The sequence below is a fragment of the Callithrix jacchus genome, chromosome 1 (assembly GCF_049354715.1).
Source record: "Callithrix jacchus isolate 240 chromosome 1, calJac240_pri, whole genome shotgun sequence".
Classification (NCBI taxonomy): domain Eukaryota; kingdom Metazoa; phylum Chordata; class Mammalia; order Primates; family Cebidae; genus Callithrix; species Callithrix jacchus.
Window position 1 is genome coordinate 95,675,156 of NC_133502.1, and position 26,214 is coordinate 95,701,369.

The 26,214-nt window shown below is 44.8% G+C and overlaps 2 protein-coding genes across 2 annotated transcripts in view; both read left to right on the forward strand.

The window, feature by feature from the left end:
• The window catches only part of FXN (frataxin), an 83,022-nt gene that overhangs the window by 48,396 nt on the left and 8,412 nt on the right, over positions 1 to 26,214 (forward strand). The window lies entirely within an intron of this gene.
• Positions 6,320 to 26,214, forward strand: part of TJP2 (tight junction protein 2) — a 178,538-nt gene continuing 158,643 nt past the window's right edge. Inside the window, exon 1 of the mRNA XM_078367005.1 lies at positions 6,320 to 6,443. The gene's annotated coding sequence lies outside the window, so the exon portion shown is untranslated. The remainder of the gene's footprint in view (positions 6,444 to 26,214) is intronic.

Here is a 26,214-nt window from a genome sequence, read left to right on the forward strand (position 1 = left end):
TTTCTGCTGAGAGATCTGCTGTGAGTCTGATGGGCTTCCCTTTGTGGGTAACCCGACCTTTCTCTTTGGCTGCCCTTAGCATTTTCTCCTTCATTTCAACTCTCGTTAATCTGATGATTATGTGCCATCAGGTTGCTGTTCTTGAGGAATATCTTTGTGGTGTTCTCTGTACTTTCTGGACTTGAATATTGGCCTGTCTTGCTAGGTTGGGGAAGTTTTCCTGGATAATATCCTGAAGAGTATTTTCCAGCTTGGATTCATTCTCTCTGTCACATTCAGGTACACCTAACAAATGTAGATTAGGTCTTTTCACATAGTCCCATATTTCTTGGAAACTTTGTTCATTCCTTTTTACCCTTTTTCCTCTAATCTTGCCTTCTCATTTTATTTCATTGAGTTGATCTTCCACCTCTCATATCCTTTCTTCTGCTTGGTCAATTCAGCTGTTGAATCTTGTGTATACTTCATGAAGTTCTCATGTTGTGTTTTTCAGCTCCATCAATTCACTTATATTCCTCTCTAAGTTGTTTATTCTTTTTACCATTTTGTCAAATCTTTTTCAAGGTTCTTAGTTTCTTTGCATTGGGTTAGAATATGTTTTAGGTCAGAGAATTTTCTTATTATCCACCTTCTGAAGCCTGCTTCTGTCAGTTCATCACACTCATTGTGTGATGAATCCAGCCTTGTTCCCTTGCTGGTGAGGAGTTGTGATCCCTTGTAGGAGGAGAGGTGTTCTGCTTCCGGGTGTTTTCATTTTTTTTGCACTGGTTTCTTCCCATCTTTGTAGATTTATCCACCTGTCATCTTTGTAGTTGTTGACTTTCAGATCGGGTCTCTGAGTGGACATCCACTTTGTTGATGATGAAGTTATTTCTTTCTGTTTCTTGGGTTTTTTTCTAACATTCAGGCCCCTCTGCTGTAGGACTACTGAGGTCCACTCTAGGCCCTGCTTGCCTGGGGATCCCCTGCAGTCACTGCAGAATAGTAAGGGTTGCTCCCAGTTTCTTCTTCTGCTATCTTTGTCCCAGGAGAATACTCACCAGATGTCAGTCTGAGCTCTCCTTTATGAGGTGACTCTTTGGATATACGGGGGTCAGGGAGCCGGTTGAGGAGACAGTCTGTCCTTTATAGGAGCTCAAGTGCTGAGCTGTGAGCTTTATTGTTCATTCAGAGCTGCTGGGCAGGTACATTTAAGTCTGCGAACTCATAAGCCCCCCCACTTTTTTTTTGCCAGATGCTCTGTTCCTGGGAGCTGGGCTTTATTTATGAGTTTCTGTTGTGCTGCTGCCTTTTTTCAGGGCTGCCGTGCCCAGCGAGGAGGCAGCCTAGTCACTGTCTGCCTGCAGAGGCTTTGCAGAGCTGCTGTGTGCTCCACCCAGCTGCTGTGTGAACTTCCCTGCAGTCCTGTTTGTATGGGTATAGTTAGAACTGCCTCGGCAATGGTGGCCCACCTCTATAATGGCAGACTTTGTCTGTAATGGTGGGCTGCCTTGGCAATGGTGGGCTGCCTCTGCAATGGTGGACTACCTCCGTAGTGGTGGACTGCCTCGGTAATGGCGGACGCTCCTCCCACACAGAGCTGGACCGTCCTGGGTTCAGCTGTGCTTGCTGTGAAACTCTCAATCCAGAGCATTTCAGATTGCTGTTTTTTTGTGGGGGTGGGACCAGCCGAGCCTGATCACCTCGCTCCCTGCCTCAGAGTCCTTTTTTTTTTTTTTTTAGTTCAATGGGTGACTCCGTCTCCCAGGTGTCCCAATCACCTGTTGAGAAGGCACTGGGATCTGTGTGATTTCCTGTGTGATGACCCATTGCACCGGCTGAAACGGTGGCGCTGAGATTCGTGGTGCTTTTTTGCCCAAGAATCTCCTGGCCTGACTCCCTGTTTCAGTCCCCTTTTTAACCTGTTGAATGGGCGACTCTGTCTCCCAGGAGCTCCAATTGCCAGCCAAAATGGTGCCCAGACCCATGTATTTTGTGCAGAGAACCATGGCACCGGCCAAAACAGCCACTCTGGTGACCCATGGGGCTTCTCCACCTGGGAATCTCTTGGTCTGTGGGCAATAAAAATCTGTCTGGAAATGCAGCATTCACTCACCCTCTGTGCTTTTGCTGGGAGCTGCATTCCTGAGCTGCCCCTAATCGGCCATCTTGGGTCTGTCTGTTATTTCTTCTTTCTCTTTTCTTTTCTTTTTTCTTTCTTTTCTTCCTTTTTCTTTTTCTTTTTGAGGGTCCCAGTCTGTCACCCAGCCTGGAATACAGTGGCATTATCATGGCTCACTGTAGTCTTGCACTTCCAGGCTCAAGTCAGGACACTTCCACCTCAGTGTCCTGAGTAGCTGGGAATACAGGCGCATGAAGTCACTCCTGGCTAATTTTTTTGTGTGTATTTTTTGTAGTGATGCGGTTTCACTACATTGCCCAGGCTGATCTCAAACTCATGAGCTCAAGTGATTCTCTTGCCTCAGCCTTCCAAAGTGCTGGGACTACAGGCATGAGTCACCACACCCAGCTATTATTTCTAAATTAATGAGCAGATGGACATTTTTCAAACTTTCTCAGTTTTAATTTTATATATGATAAAAAGAATTGCTATAACAAACAAACAAAAGCTCTTTGGAGCCCTGTATAATTCAAGAATATAAAGGGTCCTAAGATGTTTTTTGAAAGAGAACCACTGTACTCTCCTAGTCTACTAACTCTCTGTAATCCATCCTGGTTCTCCCCTTGGGTGGGAGAGTCCTATTCTAAACCCTCAAGGGCCCCTTAGAGTATCCCCCAGCTATCATCTAAGGAATCTTTCTCCATTTGGACTTCCCATTTATTTCTTCCCCGTTTAAGGGCCCCTTATTCTTGTCATCTAATTTTGTGTGCCGCCTGCAGAATCCTGCTTCTTCCCGATCTGGTTCCCAGTCCTGTCATAGGAAAAGGGACAAGCCACCAAGAGTGTGTTTTTGGATCTTGCCTGGGAATGAATGCAGGGTGAGTTGCAGCGTATAATGAAGTTAAGATAGGTTAGTAGAGACTACTGAATTACAGAGTAGGACATCCTCAGAAAACAGTAGGAAAGCGCTACTTTAAATGTAGTGCTTGCTTATGTAGGTTGTGTAAGAATAGTGTACTTTGAAGCCTGTAATCCCAGCACTTTGGGAGGCCAAGGCGGGTGGATCACGAGGTCAAGAGATTGAAACCATTCTGATCAACATGGTGAAACCCCGTCTCTACTAAAAATACAAAAAGTTAGCTGGGCATGGTGGCGCGTGCCTGTAATCCCAGCTACTCAGGAGGCTAAGGCAGGAGAATTGCCTAACCCAGGAGGCGGAGGTTGCAGTGAGCTGAGATTAGGCCATTGCACTCCAGCCTGGGTAACAAGAGCGAAACTCCGTCTCAAAAAAAAAAAAAAGAAAAGAATAGTGTACTTTGTTACAAAGGCTTGTGATCAGCTTGTAACATGCTATTCATACTGTTATTTTCCTGTTACTATTGATTTCAGCAATAACTTATGAGTATATTATTATATTTAAAGCAAAACCTATTCTTAACTAAGAATGCTTTTTGTTCTTAAAATACTGGGACATTTCCATAAGTTCTGAGTCTTTAGTTAGCATCATTCACTCATTCCCTCAACCATAAACATCTCATGAGCAAGAACGCCCAATTCCTGGGGAATATAACCCAGCAGGTTTGGCTTTATTTGGCCTTTATTCAAGATGGAGTCACTCTGGTTGACACCTCTCACAGTCCTGGAAACACAAAGGAACATTTCTGTGTGGCACAGGGAATGGAAGAAGGAAAAAGATGAGGCAGGAAAATAGGGTCTAGAGACAGGGAACATAAGGCTGATTCACACTTCAGCTATGACAGGAAATATCCTCTTCATAGGGTGTACATCTTAACTTTACCTCATCCTCTTTATTTACATAGGACATACCCCAAGTAGCCAATGGAATCATCTAGAGGGTATTTAAACTCCCAAAAATTGCATAACAGGGCCTTTGAGCCCCTATGTTCAGGCCCAATCCCACACTGTGGAGTGTACTTTCATTTTAAATAAATTCCTTTATTTCCTTCCTTGCTTTGTTTATGTGTTTTGTCCAATTCTTTGTTTAAGAAGCCAGGAACCTGGACATCCACCACGGGTTATAGAGAGCTAGGTTTTTCAAATGACCTGACTTTTTTATCCCAGCCAGGTGTGTGCCCAACACTGAGAGGAAGAATAGGGAGGGGATGTTCAACCTGGCCCCCTGCTCTGTGATAGCAGCATCTGGATGGGTCGAGGTGGAGGTGGGGGTGTTTTACCCTGCTATTTGCTCCCAAAGAAGCTTTCCTGCTTCACTAGGTTCATAGTTCTAAAGGCAAGAACAGCCTTAGTGGGATCTTTTAAGGGTTTTAGAAAAGAGGCCAGGCACGGTGGCTCACGCCTGTAATCCCAGCACTTTGGGAGGCCAAGGCAGGTGGATCACAGGGTCAAGAGATCGAGACCATCCTGGTCAACATGGTGAAACCCCGTCTCTACTAAAAACACAAAAAATTACCTGGGCATGGTGGTGCGTGCCTGTAATCTCAGCTACTCAGGAGGCTGAGGCAGGAGAATTGCCTGAACCCAGGAGGCAGAGGTTGTGGTGAGCCGAGATCACGCTATTGCACTCCAGTCTGGGTAACAAGAGTGAAACTCCATCTCAAAAAAAAAAGAAAAAGAAAAGAAAAGAATGAATAAGGGAAAGATTGCAGATGTTAGACTGAACCCCAAGTTTCTCCTCAAAGAATCGACATTTCAGTATATTCAGCTCCCTTATTCTTTAATTCTCTATTTTAAAATTTAACTTCCTCATAGTTTCAGTAAATAACCTTTTCCACCAGTTCTAATCAGTAGTTCACGTCTGTTCCCCTGATCCCGTCCCATCCTGACTCATCCCGGTCACCTGCTCTGGTCACCTGCTTTGACCCCTGCTTATCTGCTCTGACCTGCCTGTAACTATCCTTCCTGCTAAACTACCCACCCCACCACTCCGGCTCGTACCCCTTTAAAATAGTCAATCAGAATTAGACCAGACAGTGCGATCTAACCTTAGCCAATAGGGGAATGATACAGCAGTAGGGGTGGCCTCCGTCAGGGCATAAGTACCCCTTCCCCCACTTGTCCAGGTGTGCACTCGCCATTGTTCTGTGAGCCACACCCTTCTATATAAGTAAATTGCCTTCCTGAGGAAATTTATATTTGAGTGTTACTTCTTTTGTGGCATTGAATATTCTCCTTATAACACAGGGCACCATAAAAACATCCCAGTAAAACACCTTTCTAGATGCTCATTGGAACGTAAATGGAACTCAGCCTCCATCCCTTCACACCAGAACTAGTCTTCATCTTTGTGGTTCACTGCTCTCACACCACTCAGGAGGAAAACCCCAGCTTCTCTTCTGGCTCCCCTTCTCTCGCTTAGAATTTTTCACCAGTTTCAAAAAGAGTTGTCAGGGTCACTCCTATGCCCAATGTAAGTGGTACAAAAAGGTGGAAAGTCATCAGACTCCTAGGTCGGGCACGGTGGCTCACTCCCGTAATCCCAGCACTTTAGCAGGCCAAGGTGGGCGGATCACAAGATGAGGAGATCAAGATCATCTTGGTCAACATGATGAAACCCCATCTCTCCTAAAATACAAAAAATTGACCTGGTGTGGTGGCATGTGCCTGTAGTCCCAGCTACTTGGGAGGCTGAGGCAGGGGAATTGCTTGAACCGGAGACGCAGAGGTTGCAGTGAGCCAAGATCACATCACTGCACTCCAGCCTGGGCAACAGAGCAAGATTCTGAGACTCTGTCTCAAAAACACAAAAAACAAACAAACAAACAAAGTCATCAGACTCCTAAGGAGTGTCATTTAACCATGCAAACCCCTGATAAACTCCAGGGCTGCATCCTTGAGTAACTCCATGGGGGGAATTCTTATGTAAACTAAGATCCAAGAACTGCATCAAAAGAGAAATCAAGAGCCCTGGAGGTGTTAGGCTGAACCCTAGGGGTGCTAAGACAGGTTATTTGAAAAACCAAAAGTAAAGCTAGATTCCCTTCGTTTTCAGGGAAGAATCAAGACCTTTCCTTTCTTGCTGTTCAGGGTGAGGGCTGATAAGGGAAATTATTTCCTGGCGCCAGTGGCTACTGCCCTGGGAAGGAAATCCGCTGGGTTGGTGGGAGGGAGGAAGGCAGGATCAGGCACTAACTCTCCCTCCACCGCATCCCCTCCTCAGACCCCTCACCCCCACCCCCACCCCTGCCCTCCTAGAAAGGAGGAAGGTAGGTTAGGTGGCCACTTCCCTCTTCCTGCTCCAAGGGTGTGTCGGTGACAAGGAGCTGTGAAAAGAGAAGGAATCCCAAGGGCCCCTTGGAAAGAAGGGAGATCTTGAACCTGGGAGGCGGAGGTTGCAGTGAGCCAAGGGTCTTTGGGAAGCAAGGTTAGTACTTGGAAGGCTGGAGACTCCTAGTAGATAGTGTACAGGGCCGCATTCGGCTGCAATTCTATAAAATACATTCTTCTCTAAGGTTGGATACAAGCATTTAGAAGACTGGCCATTAAAAAGAAAACAGCATTAATAATATTAATAATCATGAGTGTCAGTAGTGTTGAAATTTTTCTGGAATCCTTTTTCAAGTTGCCTAATGCCCAGAGAAGGAAAATAACAGTGTTTAGGAGACATAAATTACAAGATTAGTGCAAGTAGCTATTGAGATGATGAGCCAAGGCTCGTAAATTGGTTTTGTTTTCGTTTTCCTAATTAGATGTTTATATGTGTGTGTGTGTGTGTTTGTGTGTGTGTGCGCGCGTGTGCGCTCACGCAAGTGCTCACATGTGGTTAATTTCATGACTTTTTGCCTCTGGCTCTTCCTGATTAAAAAAAAAAAACTTAAAATGGTAGGAAGTGGCACACACCCTTGATGGATCTGTGTTTATATTAAAGAATGGGTTTAGTAAATTTAACTGGGACAAGGAAACTGTTAAGGACTGTATTTTTGCCTTTATTTAGTATTTCATGTATTCAACCAACTGTTATTCATTGCCTATTTTGAACCAAGCCACGTGCTAGGATACAAAGGTTAACAAACACATTCCCTCCCCTCAAGGAATTCATTCATGGTCTAGTGAAATACAGAGATAGAAAAGAAATAGAAAAGGAAATCAATAAAATGCATTGTGGGAAAAGTTGTGGTCATAGTGTGTACTATAAGCATATGACGCTGCCTTTGTACAAGCATATATAAAACTGCTTTTTTTGTTTTTTGAGACGAGTTTTGCTCGTTACCCAGGCTGGAGTGCAATGGTGCAATCTCGGCTCACTGCAACCTCCGCCTCCTAGGTTCAGGATTCTCCAGCCTCAGCCTCCCGAGTAGTTGGGATTACAGGCACACACCACCATGCCCAGCTGATTTTTTGTATTTTGAGTAGAGATGGGGTTTCACCATGTTGACCAGGATGGTCTCGATCTCTTGACCTCGTGATCCACCCACCTCAGCCTCCCAAAGTGCTGGGATTACAGGCTTGAGCCACCAAGCCTGACCCATAAAACTGCTTTTTAAATTATAAAAGGCAATACACAGGCCGGGCGTGGTGGCTCACTCCTGTAATCCCAGCCCTTTGGAAGGCTGAGGCAGGTGGATCACCTGAAGCCAGGAGTTCGAGACTAGCCTGACCAATGTGGTGAAACCCCATCTCTACTAAAAATACACACACACACAAAATTAGCCAGGCATGGTGGTGGGTGCTTCATCCCAAGTACTCAGGAGGCTGAAGCAGGAGAGTCACTTAAACCCCGGAGGCAGAGGTTGCAGTGAGCTGAGACCGCGCCATTGCACTCCAGCCCTGGCAAAAAATGTGAAACTGCATCTAAAAAAAAAAAAAAAAAAAAGCAGTACCTAGTAAAAACTGCTTGAGGTTTTGTTGCTGTTTTTGTTTTACTATACCATATACCTTGGAGATCATTCCACCTAGTAGCTGAACATTTTAAACAGATCCTCTGGCTACAAGCAGTGGGTAGGATAAACTGGGAGAGCAACAAGTGAGTTAGAGAGTTAGGGAGGGAGGGTGTTGTCAGAGTATTACTGGAAAGTGGTCCCGATCCACACTCCAAGAGAGGGTTCTTGGGTCTTTACAAGAAAGAATTCAGAAGCCCAGGTGTGGTGACTCACGCCTGTAATCCCAGCACTTTGGGAGGCCAAGGCAGGCAGATCACCTGAGGTTAGGAGTTTGAGACCAGGCTGGCCAATATGGTGAAACCCCGTCTGTACTAAAAATACAAAAATTAGCTGGACATGATGGCACATGCCTGTAATCCCAGCTACTCGGGAGGCAGAGGCTGAGGCAGGAGAATCACTTGAACCCAGGAGGCGGGGGTTGCCGTGAGCTAAGATCATGCCGTTGTACTCCAGCCTGGGCAACATGAGCCAAACCCCGTCAAAAAAAAAGAAAGAGAGAGAGAGAAAGAATTCAGGGCAAGCCTCTACAGTAAAGTGAAAGTAGAGAAATAAAAGAAGGCTACTCCATAGACAGAACAGCCCTGAGGGCTGCTGGTTGCCCATTGTTATGGTTATATCTTGCTGATATGCTAAACAAGGGGTGGATTATTCATGCCTCCCCTTTTTAGACCCTGTAGGGTAACTTTCTGACGTTGCCATGGCATTTGTAAACTGTCATGGTGTTGGCGAGAGTGTAGCAGTGAGGATGACCAGAGGTTGCCTTCCTGGCCATCTTAGTTTTGGTGGATTCTGGCTAGCTCCTTTACTGTAAGCTGTTTTATCAGCAAGGTCTTTATGACCTGTATTACATGCCCACCTCCTGTCTCATCCTGTGACTTAGAATGCCTTAACTGTCTGGGAATGCAGCCCAGTAGTTTTCAACCTTATTTTACCCAGCTCCTGTTTAAGACGAAGTTGCTGTGGTTCACATGCCTCTGACAGCGTCTTCATGCCTTGTCCCTGGTTGAGAAAGGGAGACCTCTAGGCTGCTGCTGGATCTAGTGGAGATTCACTCACTCTCAAATTCCTCTACGGTTTTTCTAATGGAAGAGAAAGGTGGTGTTATTGCTGCTGGGGTGCAACCTGGAAGTTATTTTGTTTATGCCACAGATATGGTGGGCTAAGCACTGTGCCAATGTTCAATAAGTCGCTGCTGATTCTCCATAAATTATTGTGACAAGTACAGTTGATTGTAAGGCTTAAATCTAGGTGTGTGAGTCCATAGGAGGGTGTGAAGCATCTGTATTTCTGTTATGTAGTTATTAGGAAAAAGGATGTTAGGGCCTTAAAAATTGCCATTGTTAACGTTTTCCAACTTCTGTTCAACTCTAAGGTTTTATAATTGTATTTTACCAGTTGAAAACAACTTTGATATTGGTACTCTAAATAAATAAATACCGTTGAGCTGGAAGAGAAGGTAAAGTTTAGGGAGAGGACATCTCTTAGCTTTGTATTTAAATTTTTTTTTTTAATTTTTGAGATGGAGTTTCGCTCTTGTTACCCAGGCTGGAGTGCAATGACGCAATCTTGGCTCACTGCAACCTCCGCCTCCTGGGTTCAGGCAATTCTCCTGCCTCAGCCTCCTGAGTAGCTGGGATTACAAGCACGCGCCACCACGCCCAGCTAATTTTTTGTGTTTTTAGTAGAGACTGGGTTTCACCTTGTTGACCAGGATGGTCTCAATCTCTTGACCTCGTGATCCACCCGCCTTGGCCTCCCAAAGTGCTGGGATTACAGGCTTGAGCCACCGCGCCCGGCCTTAAATTTTTTTTACAAATGTGATTCATGGGCTGGGCATGGGGGCTCACACCTGTAATCCCAGCACTTTGGGAGGCCAATGCAGGCATATCATTTGAGGCCAGGAGTTTGGGAGCAGCCTGGCCAACATGGTGAAACTCCATCTCTATTAAACATACAAAAATTAGCTAGGTGTGGTAGCACACACCTGTAATCTCAGCTACTCGGGAGGCTGAGGCAGGGGAATCACTTGAACCCAGGAGGCGGAGTTTGCAGTGAGCTGAGATTGTATCCCTGCACTCTAGCATGGACCACAGAACCAGACTTCATCTCAAAAGCAAAACAAAATGTAATTCATAATGTTGGGTTTGTAACTATAGTATTTATCTAGCAAAAACTTACTCTTTCTTTTTTTTTTTTTTTTTTTTTTTCCTGTTTTTGGCTTTGACCAATTGAAACTGCAAAGCTTACCAGTAGAGCTGTGTACTGGTCAATACTCTTCCCACGGCTGGTAGGGTGACGAACTTGTTCTGGTTGGCCAGGGACTTTCCCAGTTTTAGCCCTGAAAGCCCTGAATCCCAGGAAAGTCCTCATTCCCTATGAAATAGGTTGATTGGTCACCCTAATGGGTGAGAGAGAGAGTGAGAGAGAAATGTGTTATCTCACAGTTCTGGAGGGCAGAAATAGAAAATTAAGTTATGAGCAGGATTCTGCTCTTTTGGTGGCTCTAGATAATCTGTTGCCTGTCTTTCCTTAGCTTCCGGTTTCACGGATAATTTTTGGCGTTCCTTAGCTTGCAACTGTATAACTCCAATCTCTACCTCTATGGTCCCATGGTATTATTTTTTCTTTTTCTTTTTCTTTTTTTTTTCTTTTTGAGACGGAGTTTCGCTCTTGTTACCCAGGCTGGAGTGCAATGGCGCGATCTCGGCTCACCGCAACCTCCACCTCCTGGGTTCAGGCAATTCTCCTGCCTCAGCCTCCTGAGTAGCTGGGATTACAGGCATGCGCCACCATGCCCAGCTAATTTTTTGTATTTTTAGTAGAGATGGGGTTTCACCTTGTTGACCAGGATGGTCTCGATCTCTTGACCTCGTAATCCACCCGCATCGGCCTCCGAAAGTGCTGGGATTATAGGCATGAGCCACTGTGCCCGGCCCTCTTTTTCTTTTTCTTTATGAGACAGAGTTTCCCTCTGTCGCCAAGGCTGGAGTGCAATGGCGTGATCTCTGTTAACTGCCACCTCCACTTCCCTGTTCAAGAGATTCTCCTGCCTCAGCCTCCCAAGTAGCTGGGATTACAGGCATGTGCCACCACCTGGCTAATTTTTTTTTTGTATTTTTAGTAGAGACAGGGTTTCTCCATGTTGATCAGGCTGGTCTTGAACTCCCTACCTAAGGTGATCAGCCCGCTTTGGCCTCCCAAAGTGCTGGGATTACAGGCGTGAGCCACCATGCCCAGCCAACCTCATTGTCTTAATTTAACTAAAATATCTGCAACAACCTTATTTCCAAATGAGGTTACATTCTGAGGTACTAGAGGTTAGTACTTCAACATTTTTTTTTTCTTTTTGAGATAGAGTTTCGCTCTTGTTGCCAAGGCTGGAGTGCAATGGGGTGATCTTGGCTCACTGCAACCTCCACCTCCCAGGTTCAAGCAATTCTCCTGCCTCAGCCTCCAAGTAGCTGGGACTACAGGCATGTGCCACCACGCCCGGCTAATTTTTTTGTATTTTTAGTAGAGACGGGGTTTCTCCATGTTGGCCAGACTAGTCTTGAACTCCTAACCTCAGGTGGTCCACCTGCTTCTGCCTCCCAGAGTGCTGGGATTACAGGCCTGAGCCACCATGCCTGGCCTTAATTCTTTTACCACATAATTTGTAACTGAAGCTCTATGTAAACAAATAATAAACAAGCTGTTGCCAGCTGTAGAATCAATTTACTCAATTAAAAAGTGTTTTGTAGAATTATTTCTGAGTGGTGAAAATTGGAGTAAATTTTTATTTTCTTCACTTCTACTCTCCTGTATTGCTTCTTTTGTTTTTGTTTTTTGTTTTAAGGATCATGCCATTTTTACATTTTTACAATTAATGATGGATCCAGATTTGCAAAGAATTGAAGAGAATGAGGTTATTTTATTTGCATTGGGAGAATGATCACTGGGAGCTGAGAAGTAGGATTGGACACAATGGCACATGTGCAAAGACAAGATGGGGCCCAGCCAGGAAGTGGCAGTGAGGCCAGGTGTGAGCAGGAGAAAGGAAGCTCTCAAAGGGAACAGAGATTCTCCACTCTGCCATCCCCACGTGTGTCCCACTTGTTTCTGGGAACAAAAGAATTCTGTGGTCAAGTAAATCTTGGACAACACTCCCTCCTGGTGAGTTACAATGCATCTTCATTTTATTTTATTTTCATTTTTAATTTTATAGAGATGAAGTCTCCCTATGTTGTCCAGGCTGGGCTTGAACTGTTGGCTTCAAGCAATCCTCCTGCCTCAGCCTCCCAAAGTGCTGGGGTTACAGGTGTGAGCTACTGTGCCCGGCCTATAATGCACATATCTGAGAAATCCTGCAGTGCAGAAACCTGTGCAGCCCAGGATTTCCCAGGCTAATCTGGATTCAGAACCTATTACATCTATTTAGAGTTGGTGTTTTACTCTGATCTGGTCCAACTCCCCCATTTTATAGATACGAAAATGGAGGCAGACCAGGCGTGGTGGCTCACATCTGTAATCCCAGCACTTTGGGAGGCCAAGGCAGTTGCTTTATGAGGTCAAGAGTTCAAAACCAGCCTGGCCTATGTGGTAAAACCCCATCTCTACTAAAAATACAAAAAATTAACCGGGTATGGTGGCGTGCACCTATAATCCCAGCTACTTGGAATGCTGAGAAAGGAGAATTGTTTGAACCCAGGAGGTAGAGGGTTCATTTTTTTTTTTTTTTTGAGACTAAGTCTTGCTCTGTCACCCAGGCTGGAGTGCAGTGGTGCAGTCTTTGCTCACTACAACCTCTACCTCCCGAGTTCAAGTGATTCTCCTGCCTCAGCCTCCTGAGTAGCTGGGATTACAGGAATGTACCACCATGCCCGGCTAATTTTTGTATTTTTATAGAGGTGGGGTTTCACCATTTTGGCCAGGATGGTCTCAAACTCCTGAACCCAAATGGTCCATCTGCCTTGGCCTCCCAAAGGGCTGGGATTACAGGAGCGAGCCACTGCACCCAGCAACAACTACAATTTGACATGCTGGATAGTTCGCTCTGGTTATTGTTCATCAACCTGAGGTTTAAGTTTACAGTAAGTAAGCTGTGATCGAGCCACTGCCATCCAGCCTGGGTGACAGAGTAAGACTCCATCTAAAAAGAAGAAGAAAAAGAAAATGGAGGCAGAGATGTGAATGGAGATCACATAACCAGTTAGAGGCAGATCTGGGATGAAAACCCAGGCCTCCTGGACTCCTGGTCATTGATTTGACACCACACCTTTGTTTCCTGCAGTTCTTCCTGCTCAGGGTTGGCACGTAACTCTTGGGAGCATTGAGGAAGAGAAAGATAGGACATCCCCTTAGGATTTAGAGAAGTAGTCTTCAAGCGCAGTTGAAGCAATAGAAGTATTTTTGGGGGACTAGTTGGGGTTTTTTTTTTTTTGGTAGCTATGATAACTCTCAAGTAACTTAAATTTTTATTCTCTTGGTTACTCCTTTTTTTTTTTTAATGGATTGGAGGTTTCAGTGGGACGGGAGAATTACAAGGAATCAGGTGTTCAGAGGAATGTATTGAGTAGAGGTGAGGAACTAGGATGTTGAAAAGTAAAAAAAGGTTACTCCTTTATAATGCAAACTTGGCAGAGTTTTGGGCAGGAGAAATAGTAGTTTGTACATTGAGTCTCTTTTTTTTTTTTTTTTTTTACTTTTTCGTTTTTGAGACTCACTTGGTCGCTTAGGGTGGAGTACAGTGGTGTATCTTGATTCACTGCAGTCTCCACCTCTCGAGGTCAAGGGATTCTCAGACTTCAGCATCCTGAGTAGCCGGCATGGTGGCACATGCCTTAGTCCCAGCTATTCAGGAGGCTGAGGCTGGAGAATCTCTTGAACCCGAAAGTTGGAGGTTATAGTGAGCCGAGATCATCCCACTGCACTCCAGCCTGGGCGACACAGCAAGACTCCATCTAAAAAAAAAAAAAAAACCTTCAGGTGTTCTGAATTAGACATCTTGCACCTAATTCCTGTTCCATTAAAGACCCAAATCATGATCTCTGACTTACCTGGATATTTGAAAGATTAATTTGCTGTGGTGATACCATAGTAGAGTCACAAAATCAAGCTCCACCCTGCCACAGCCACCTGAAGGAAATTAGGTAATATGCAAAAGAAATTGACCATACTGTCATCCTTTTAGTGACTCTCCTAATTTTCTTTCTCTGAAAACTTGCAGAGAAACTTGAGTATGTTTGCCTTAGGTGGATGCTTATTTTTTTATTGATATGAAAAGCAGTAAGAGGAAATGGAGTTTTTTGGCCTGTTAAGGAGGGGCGGCCACTGTAAACACAGTTCAGTGTGAATTCACAGTGTTAGAATGTTGAGGTGTGTATAATGATTTTGCAAAGTTTTCTGCAAGGCTGAAATGGTGTGCAATTAGGGCTAGGATTAGATATGTCATCATGTATGTTTGGGCAGGAAATGCAGAAACTCTAATGTGCTACAACTGCATTTTTTTTTTTTTTTTTTGAGACTGAGTCTTGCTCTGTCACCCAGGCTGGAGTGCAGTGGTGCAGTCTTTGCTCACTACAACCTCTACCTCCCGAGTTCAAGTGATTCTCCTGCCTCAGCCTCCTGAGTAGCTGGGATTACAGGAATGTGCCACCATGCCTGGCTAATTTTTGTATTTTTATAGAGGTGGGGTTTCACCATTTTGGCCAGGAAGGTCTCAAACTCCTGAACCCAAATGATCCATCCGCCTTGGCCTCCCAAAGGGCTGGAATTACAGGAGCGAGCCACTGCACCCAGCAACAACTGCAGTTTGACATGCTGGATAGTTCGCTCTGGTTATTGTTCATCAACCTGAGGTTTAAGTTTACAGGTTGGGCTATGTGTTATGGAATTTAGAATTTTTTCAGAAATATGTTGCATTTACTGTATATTATGACATAATACCTCCAAGAAAGACTTGGAGTGACATCCTATAAACAAACACATCAATATATCCCAGTGAAATGTATGACTATTTATACTAAGTAAAAGAAATAAGAATCATAAACAGACTTACATTATCTCGGGTCAGATTTTGCTGGCAAATTAGTTTGGGCATCAGACTTTTGGTTTCAGAGACAAAACTGAAATTTTAGAATTGTGTTATGGGATTGTGGACCCATGTAACCCTCCTACCTATAATCCCTAAAAGCAAGCAATTGCATGAACCAGTCCCATGAGTAGCTGTGATTCTAGGAATCAAGAATCTGGATCTGGGCGGGAACGAATTGCCAACATGCCCTTGGCATAGCAGAGATCTCTTGACTACAAGTTACATACCTGAGTAACAGTTATCAGTAATTGATGAAGAAGATGATGTGCTCTTAATGTCCACATTTGATTTCTAGTCATTTTGCTTCTGAGTCTTGGCTACCTGTGGAAAGAAGTCTCCAATAGGTGAATACAGAAATATAGAGAATACTTTCTTCCACCTGGGTATGATGGCTCACACCTGTAATTCCAGGACGTTGGGAGGCCGAGATGGGCAGTACACTTGAGGTTGAAAGTTCAAGACCAGCCTGGCCAACATGGCAAAACCCTTTTTCTACTAAAAATACAAAAATTAGCTGGGCATGGTGGCAGACACCTATAATCCCAGCTACAGCTACTTGGTAGGCTGAGGCTTGAGAATTGCTTGAATTCGGGAGGTGGAGGTTGCAGTGAGCCGAATCATGCTTCTACACTCCAGCTGGGCAACACAGCGAGACTCTGTCTCAAAAAAAAAGAGAGAGAGAGAGAGAACTTTCTTTCTGTTTCCTCATAGGCCAGTTCTCTCTGGCAGATGAATTCAACATCACATCCTTCCACACACAGTGAATGTGTCCGTAATAAAAGGTCGTTAGCTGGAAGTTTTTAGAGTACGTAAGTGGGGCCTGAAAACACCAGGTAGGAGCTAATACATCTTTGCTGGTTACTTTCTCTGGCTGTCCAGCAGACAGGAACTCTATCAATCATATCCAGGGAGCAGCTGCAAGCAACAGACAACCAATATCTCCCAAGTGAGTTTGAAAGGATCTTATTACCCAGCATCCTAAGGGGGCTATAGCCTTGGGAACCACAGGCAGAAATAATTAATTCAGCTCCTCGGTTAGCGACTCTTCAGTTCAAGATGGAATTTATCTGCAGGCATGGCTCCTTAACAGTTGCCAAACCCATGCTCAAGACACACTCCTTCTCCTGGAAAGTTAATGTGGCTGTTTCATCCATGAGGGAGAGTGAGGACCATGCTCTCCAAACAGGCTATACCTGGACTACCTCTGTTTCTGTCTCCTGGGATTCTAATCAGCAAATGAGCGACAAAGCAACCCAGACACTGTGTTCATAAGATGGCTTGAGAGCTGGGTGAGTGGCTGTTTTTCCCTTACAGTGGATGTGTATCAGTGAAGGAACCTGTAGAACATTCTTGACAGGAACATTTAGTCATATGAAGTCAAGAAATTAATGTTTAAACTGGGCGTGGTGGCTCATGTCTGTAATCTCAACACTTTGGGAGGCCAAGGTGAGTGGGTCACCTGAGGTCAGGGAGTCAAGACCAGCCTGGCCAACATGGTGAAACCCCGTCTGTACTAAAATACAAAAATTAGCTGGGCATGGTGGCACATGCTTGTAGTCCTAGCTACTTGGGAGGCTGAGGCAGGAAAATCACCTGAACCTGGGAGACAGAGGTTGCAGTGAGCCAAGATCGCACCACTGCACTCCAGCCTGGGTGACAGAGTGAGAGTCCATCTCAAAAAAAAAAAGAAGAAATTAATGTTTTTGGATCATCAGAGACCATGACCATATTGAAAAGCCAATATTTTACTTTTGACTTATTCATATAATCATATTTTGACTGGGCACAGTGCTGGGATTACACGCCTATAATCCCAACACTTTGGGAGGCCAAGGTGGGCAGATCACTTGAGCCAAGAAGTTCAAGACCAGCCTGGGCAACACGGTGAAACTCCATCTCTATAAAAAATAGAAAAAATTAGCTGAAAGTAGTCAGTGTGATGTAGTCCCAGCTACCTGGGAAGCTGAGGTGGGAGGATCACCTCAGCCCAGGAAGTGAAGGCTGCAGTGAGCTGTGATTGTACCACTGTACTCCAGCCTGGGTGATAGACTGAGGCCCTGTCTCAAAAACATAAGGAAAGAAGGAAGGAAGGAAGGAAGGAAGGAAGGAAGGAAGGAAGGAAGGAAGGAAGGAAGGAAATCATACCCTGCTGAGGAGACAATTCAACACAGTATTTTTTTATTGAAAACATACTGTGAGTCAGTGTGCCAGATACAAGCTCTGTCTAAAAAGATTTTGGGAGGAGCATGTGTATGGGAGGGATGTGTGAGTGTGTATAACAAGGGGGACTCATAGGGAAGAAGAGGAAGACAAGCCCCAGAGGTATACTACATAGGCAATCTACGCAACAGCCTAGCAAGAGAGCAAGCCATGGGTACAGTAGAGAGAATCAGAGGATGGAGTGGGGACCATTTCTAGTGGGTGAGATCAGGAGAGACTTGAATAATCTGAGTGAATTTAGAGATGGGCCTTGAAAGGTGGACAAGATTTTTTTTTTAAGACAGTCTCGCTTTGTCACCCAAGCTGGAGTGCAATGGTGCAATCATGGACTCACTGCAGCCTTGACCTCCTGGGCTCAAGCGATCCTCCCACGTCAGCCTCCTGAGTAGCTGGAAGTATAGGTATGTGTCACCACACCCTGCTAAATTTTTTTTTAGAGATACGGTCTTGCTATGTTGCCCAGGCTGGTCACAAACTTCGGCATTCAAGTGATCCTCCTGCTTTGGCCTCTCAAAATGCTGGGATTACAGGAATGAGCCACTGCACCCAGCACTGGTGAAAAAGATTTTAACGGCTAGATTAGAGGGAAGAGGGTGCCTTAGTAAAGCCATCCCTATGAAAAAGCATGAGTTCTTCTGGGAGAAAGGTCCAGGTTGGCAGAGGGTAGTTTGTAGATTCACATGAATAGCAAAATGCCTTGGGCTGTTATGTACCCTGAGTGCTAGGCTGAGGGGCTTCACCTTCTTCTAGGAGGGCAGAAAGAGACAAAACCTGGAGAAGTTTTTCAATGGAATTTAAACTAGAAAGTGATGTGGCCAGAGCTGAAGAGCTGTGTGTGGATAGACTTGAAGTTGAGAAGCTGTTGAGAAGCTCTCAAAGTCAGCAGAACAAGATATAATATAAGGGCAAGGAGAATAAGAGAAGTTAATGGAAGTAAGGGCACTGCAGAAAATTGACACTTAATAACTGATTGAAAATGGGCCAAAAGTGTGTTAGATTGGACACCTTTGCCTGCTAGGACCAGAAAAATCTCAAACTGGTTTAAATAATAAGGGCATTGATTGGCTGATGAAAATGCAAGCCCAGAAAGGAGGCAGGCTTCAGCATCAGTCTAATCCAGGAGCCTGGCTCCATTTCCCTGCACTTCCCTGCTGCCGTTATCTGCATCCTCAGGCAGCTTCACCAACATGGTAATAAAATGGTTAAAATGCTATAGAATTGCTGGCTTCACAACTGCACAGCAGTTCACCCAGGAAAGGAAAGAGATGGACTTTTCTCCTGGCTCATCCCCTTATATATATATATATGTGTGTGTGTGTGTGTGTGTGTGTGTGTGTGTGTTTTGGTTGTTTGTTTTTTTTTTTTTTTTGAGACAGAGTCTCAGTCTGTCACCCAGGCTGGAGTGCAGTGGTGGGATCTCAGCTCACTGTAACCTCCACTTCCCCAGTTCAAGCAATTCTCCTGCCTCAGCCTCCCAACTACAAGCCTACACCACCACGCCCGGCTAATTTTGTATTTTTAGTAGAGACAGGGTTTCACCATGCTGGTCAGGCTGGTCTCAAACTCCTGACCTCATGATCCACCCACCAAAGCCTCCCAAAGTGCTGGGATTACAGGCATGAGCCACTGTGCCCAGGTTTCATTCCCTTTTTTGAATGTCATTTTTAAAAAAAAAAACCCTTCTAAGTTGTAAAATATGGCACACAAATGGAAAAGTACATAAAACAGATTTAAGACCAGGTGGTGGTTCATGCCTCTAATTCCAGCACTTTGGGAAGCTGAGGCAGGGAAATGATCACTTGATGCCAAAAGATCAAGACCAGCCTGGGCAACAAAGTGAGATCCCATCTCCACAAAAAATTACAAAATGAACTGGGCGCTAATGCATGCCTGTAGTTCCAGCTACCTGGGAGCCTGAGGCAGGAGGATTAGGAGTTTCAGGTTACAGTGAACTGTGACTGCACCACTGTGCTACAGACCGACTGACAGAGAAAAAAAACAGACAAAACAAATTTAATTACAATTCAGTTAACTTTTACAAAATAAATACCATGGATATCAGATGGCTGATTGCTAACATCTCGGGATTGGAGCTCCCAGTGAAAGCGCAGAGAACGAGAGGATGCCATACTTTCAGAGAAATTTTTGTCACTCACAGAGCAGAAGAACCAGTGGAAGAGCCCCACGGGTCGCCAGCGCGACTCTTGTGGCTGGCGCAGCGGTTTTACCGGCACCTCGGCACGGCAGCTCTTGGTGCAGAGTAAACGGGACTGGTTCCCCTTCTGACTGACGTTTGGAGCTCCGGGAAGGCAGAGTCGCCTATTACGGACTCAGGAAGGAAGCCAGACTGGAGATTCCCAGGCAGAAAAGCACCATCAGTCTTAATGCCACTGTTTTGGCCAGCGCAGTGGGTTGCTTATATTTCGGCCCTGGGAATTAACAACTTGGACCTCCGCTCAGAGACCTAATTTGAAAGTTGGTAATTACAAAGACTACAGGTGGATAAATTTACAATGATGGAAAGAAACCAGCGTAAAAAGGCTGAGAATACTCAAAATCAGAATGCCTCTCCCTCTAAAGGGAACAAGGCTTGATGGGGAACGAGTGCATCCCATTAACAAAATCAGGCTTCAGAAGATGGATAATAAGAAACTTCTGTGAGTTAAAAGAACATGTTGTAGCCCAATGTAAAGAAACTAAGAACTTTGAAAAAAGGTTTGATGAAATCCTAATGAGAATAGACAATTTAGAGAGAAATATAAGTGAATTAATGGAACTGAATAATACAATACAGGAACGCGGAGAAGTATGCACAGGTTTAAACACTCGAATTGATCAAGCAGAAGAAAGGATATCAGAGGTCAAAGTCCAACTTAATGAAATAAAACAAAAAGACAAGATTAGAGAAAAAAGGATAAAAAGGAATGAGCAAAGTCTCCAAGAAATGTGGGACTATGTGAAAAGACCAAATTTACGTTTGATAGGTGTACCTGAATGCGACAGAGAGAATGAATCCAAGCTGGAAAATATTCTTCAGGATATTATTCAGGAAAATTTTCCTAACCCAGCAAAGCAGGACAATATTCAACCCCAGGTAATACAGAGAACACCACAAAGATATTCCTCAAGAAGAGCAACCCCAAGGCACATAATCGTTAGATTCACCAGGGTTGAAATGAAGGAGAAACTACTAAGGGCAGCCAGAGAAAAAGGTCAGGTTACCCACAAAGGGAAGCCTGTCAGACTTACAGCAGATCTCTCAGCAGAAACTCTACAAGCCAGAAGAGAGTGGGGGCCAATATTCAACATCCTTAAGGAACAGAACTTTCAGCCCAGAATTTCATATCCAGCCGAACTAAGATTCACAACTGAAGGAAAAATAAAATCTTTTATGAACAAGCAAGTACTCAGAGATTTTATTACCACCAGGCTGGCTTTACAAGAGCTTCTGAAAGAAGCATTACACATAGAAAGAAACAACCAGTATTAGCCTTTCTAAAAATATACCAAAAAGTAAAGAGCATCAACATAAAGAAGAATTTACATCAACGAATGGATAAAACAGCCAGTTAATATCAAATGGCAGTAATCCTAAATTTCAATCGACTAAATCCCCCAATCAAAAGATACAGCCGAAACCCAACAGTATGCTACATCCAGACCCATTTCACAAGCAAGGATACACAAAGACTCAAAACAAAGGGATGGAGAAAAATTTACCAGCCAAATGGAGAGCAAAACTAACTAAATAAATAAAAAGCAGGAGTTGCAATTCTTGTATCTGATAAAATAGATTTTAAAGCAACAAAGATATAGTGGTAAAAGGATCAACACGACAATAAGAGCTAACGATCCTAACACCCAGATACATAGAGACTTAGACTCAATGAGACAGAAAATTAATAAGGATATCTAGGACTCGAACTCAGATCCGGAACAAGTAAACTTAATAAATATTTATAGAGCTCTCCACTTTAAATACACAAAATATACATTCTTGTCAATACCACATCATACCTACTCACAGGTTTAAATGAAATATTGATTGGCCATTATTAATACCCATTTTTTTAGAATAAAGCAACATTTCCATTCTCTCTCCCTCTTTTTCTTCCTCTTTTCTTCCTCTCCTTCACTCCTTTTTTTTCCCTTTCCTTCTTAAAGAAAAAAAAAAAAGAGACTGAGTCGAATTCTGCCGCCCAGGCTAGAGTGCAGTGGTGTGATCATAGCTCAATGCAGCTTCCAACTCCCGGGGCTCAAGTGATCCTCCCACCTCAGCCTCCTGAGTAGCTAACACTATAGGCATGAACCACCACACACAACTAATTTCTCTCTTTCCCCCGCCCCCCACTCTCTTTTAACGCATAGGATCTCGAACTCCTGGGCTCAAGTCCCACTCAGATTGCTCCTTCCTACTGTGCTATTCCTAGCCTTTTCCAGAAAACCTCCAAAATAAATAAATAAATAAATAAATACCCATGGAATCGTCACCCAGATGAAGAAACAAGACATTGTCAGCATCTCGGAAGCCCCTTGTGTATGCAACTCCTTCTTTCTCTCCTTTCTTCCTTCCTTCTTATCCTTCTTTCCTTCCCTCCTTCCTGCCATTTTTCCTTCCCCTTCCTTCCTTCCCTTCCCTTTCCTTTCTCCCATTTCCCTTCCTTCCTTCCTTCCTTCCTTTTCCTTCCTCCCTTCCTTCCTCTTTCTCTCTTTCTTTCTATTCTTCTTTCTTTCAACCAGGTCTTACACTCTCTTCCCCAGGCTAGAGTGCAGTGGCACAATCACTGCTCACTATAGCCTCTACTTTCTGGGCTTAAGTGATCCTCCTGCCCAAGTAGCTGGGACTATAGGTGCATTCCACGAAACTTAGCTAGTTTTTCTGAGTCTCCCTATGTTGCCCAGGCTGGTCTCAAACTCTTGAGCTCAAGCATTCCTTCTTCCTTGACCTCCCAAAGGTCTGGGATTATAAGTGTAAGCCACTGCAACAGCCAACTCCTTAAGAGGGAGGAAACATCCTAACTAGAAGTCCATGACAAACATTCCCTAGAGTCTCATCCATAGAAATTAGGTCCCTGGCTCAGCTGGGAAACCATCATTAGGGGAAGGTCACTGATGAAGAATGAGTGCTTGAGCCAATTACTAGTTGGAGAAGTAGGACCCCACCTAGAATGATCATTAATTGTCCCAGGAGCTGGGAGTAGGTCACAGTTTTCTGAGACCCTATGCTGCAGAAAGGAGAGTAGATACACAAGAGAAAAATCAAAGCTCTGTCCAGGTGCAGTGGCTCATGCCTGTGATCTCAGCACTTTGGGAGGCTGAGGCAGGTGGATACCTGGGGTCAGGAGTTCAAGACCAGCCTGGCCAACATGGCAAAATCTCATCTCTACTAAAAATACAAAAGTTAGCCAGGCATGGTGGCACAAGCCTGTAATCCCAGCTACTCAGGAGGCTGAGGTAGGAGAATTGTTTGAACCTAGGAGTTGAAGGTTGCAGAGAGCCAGGCCGGGCAACAGAGTGAGACTCAAAAAAAAAAAAAAAAAGCTCTGTTAGGGAAGGATCCAGGAGGAAGCAAGGCTGGACAGCAACAATATCTATTACAATGAGAAAGCATGCAGATATTACTCCAAGACTACAAACCTGGGTTTACTGTTGACAGACCTGAAAACAACACTGATAATGATATAATACAATATTAAATCAATTGTGAACCCAATGGTTTTCAGTGATGGAGAGGGTTGTCTCAGAAACTCTTAGGCAACTGGTAAAACCTGCTCAGTGCTTTTTCCCCGATCAGCTGCCAGATGAGGCATATTTGAAAAAACTAAAAATACAAATAATAAAAAAATTAGCCAGGCACAGTGGTGTGTCCCTGTGGTCCCAGCAATTCTGGATGTTGAGGTGGGAGGATTGGGCACAGTGGCTCATGCCTATAAGCCCAGCATTTTGGGGGTGGAGGGGTACTGAAGCAGGAGGATCACTTTAGCCCAGGAGTTACAGACCAACCTGGGCAAAATTGTGAGACCTCATCTCTACAAATTATGAAAAAAATTTTCTGGCCGTGGTGGTGCTTGCCTGTGCTCCCAGTTACTTGGGAGGCTGAGGCGGGAGAAGGACTTGAATTCAGGCAGCTGAGGGTGCAGTGAGCCCAAATAGTACCACTGCACTTCAGCCTGGGTGGCAGAGTGAAACCCTCTTTCAATAAGAAAAAAAAAAATCCACAATCACACCATCTGAGAGCATTATTGTTACCATTTTGGTATGTCGCTGACAAGCACTGCTACTTACCTACCCCAATATCCATGTTCTCCTGTCTTTCTAACATATTCACAATTTTGTCTAGAATCAACAAACCCAGTTTAAAAAACAACAACAACAAACAAACAAACAAAAAACCTTTCTTAGAATTCTTTGCAACTAGGAATTGCCTTAGAACCCAACTTTGATTCATGTAAGCTAAGCAGGAAAGTTTGCAGTAAAGCACACGGGCAGGCTCAGCTGGCCTGGGCTTTTGCCTAGACAATGTACTAGATGCCTGTGGGTGGAAGAACCATCTTGGACCCATGAGGGTCAAAGTCACAGGCAAAAATGGCATAGCAGAAAGTTGGGAAATTCTTCTCCCCTGTTGTTATCTTAGAGTTGCTGTACCAAAACTGGACAGTCTGCCTCCAGATATTTTATGAAAAAAATAAGAAGACTGGGCACAATGGCTCATGCGTGTAATCCAAGCCCTATGAGAGGCTGAGGCAGGCAGATCACCTCAGGTTAGGAGTTTGAGACCAGCCTGACCAACATGGAGAAACGCCACCTCTATTAAAAATACAAAATTAGCCAGGCGTGGTGGTGCATGCCTATAATCCCAGTTACTCGGAGGCTGAGGCAGGAGAATCGCTTGAACCTGAGAGGCAGAGGTTGCAGTGAGCTGAGATCACACCACTGCACTCCAGCCTGGGCCACAGAGTGAAACTCTATTTCAAAAAAAAAAGAAAAAAGAAAAAAAGAAAATCCACCAAGAAATACTTGGTGGGCAGCTTTTGTTTTGTTTTGCTTTGTTTTTGAGATAGGATCTTATTCTGTCGCCCAGGCTAGAGTGCAGGGCACAAATACAGCTCACTGCAGCTCAACCTCCTGGGCTCAAGCTATCCTCCCACCTCAATATCCAGAGTTGCTGGGACCACAGGGACACACCACTAAACCTAATTTTTTAATTATTTGACAAAATGAAATCTGGCAGGCCAGGCGTGGTGGCTCACACCTGTAATCCCAACACTTTGGGAGGCCGAGGCGGGCAGATCATCTGAGGTCAGGAGTTCAAGACCAGCCTGGCCAACATGGTGAAACCCCGTCTCTATTAAAAATACAAAAAAATTAGCTGGGGATGGTGGCACGTGCCTGTAATCTCAGCTACTCAGGAGGCTGAGACAAGAGAATCGCTTGAAACTGAGAGGCAGAGATTATAGTTAGCCTAGATCATGCCACTCCAGCCTAGGCAACAAAGAGCGAAACTCTGTCTCAAAAGAAAAAAGAAAGAAATCTGGTTATTTGCCGAGGCTGGTCCTGAACTCCTAGGCACAAGCAATCTTCTTGCTTTGGCCTCCCAAGTCGCTGGAATTACAGGCATGAGCCACCATGCCCAGTTATGGACAGCTTTTGATACCTAGAAGGATCCTTTCCTGTGACAGCACAGGTCCATAAAAAGATTGCCCTCAGCTGTGCCACGCAATGTGGGTGGATATCTTATAAGGAAGTGCTCATTCATCCAGGTTTTCCAAGTTCCTCACTCTCACTTATCTGTCCAGCAGGGCTTCTATCACAGGGTGAACTCTCGAACTGGCTAGGACATTCCTTATGTTCTATCTCATCCTAGGTGTCAGGAAAGTCTATCCTCTTTTTTTTTTTTTAGACACAGGGTCTCACTATGTTGCCCAGGCTAGAGTGCAGTGGCTAGTCACAGCCGCGATCCCACTACTGATCAGCAAGGGAGTTTTGACCTGCTCCATTTCTGACCTGGGCCGGTTCATCCCTCCTGAGGCAACCTGGTGGTCCCCGGCTCCCGGGAGGTCACCATATTGATGCCGAACTTAATGCAGACACTCAGGGCGATTGGCATAGTGATCTCCTGGACTCAAGCCATCCTCCAGCCTCAGCCTCCAGCCTCAGCCTCCCAAGTAGCTGGGACTGCAGGCACGTGCCACCATGCCCGGCTATCCTCATTTTTGAAAGGGAAAGCAAGTTCAGGTATATCCAGTGAGATTACCTCAGTCACATAACTAAAAAGTGAAAACATTGTGACTTATACCCACTGTGGGACTCCAGTGCTCATGCTTACTCTTGTACCACATGTCTCTCTCAAGGGTCTTGAATGGGAAGAAGAAGCTCCTCTAAATTTGCTTTAAAAGTACACATAGGGAACAGGTGCGGTGGCTCAGCCTATAATCAATCCCAGCACTTTGGGAAGCTGAGGTGGGTGGATCACTTGAGGTCAGGAGTTTGAGACCAGCCTGGCCAACATGATGAAATCCCATCTCTACTAAAAATACAAAAATTCGCTGGGCATGGTGGCGCACGTCTGTAGTCTCAGCTACTGGGAAGACTGAAGTGAGAGAATTGCTTGAGCCAGGAGGTTGAGGCTGCAGTGAGTGGTGATCCCACCACCTCAGTCTAGACTGGGCGACAGAGAGAGACCCTGTCTCAAAAAAATAAATAAGGCCAGGTGTGGTGGCTCACACCTGTAATCCTAGCTCTTTGGGAGGCCGAGGAGGGTGGATTGCCCGAGCTCAGGAGTTCGAGACCAGCCTGGGGAACACAGTGAAACCCCATCTCTACTAAAAATCAGCCATGGCGATGCACGCCTGTAATCCCAGCTGAGACAGGAGAATCGCTTGAACTCAGGAGGTGGAGGTTGCAGTGAGCCAAGATTGCCATCACACTCCAGCCTGAGCAAGAGAGTGAGACTCTGTCTCAAA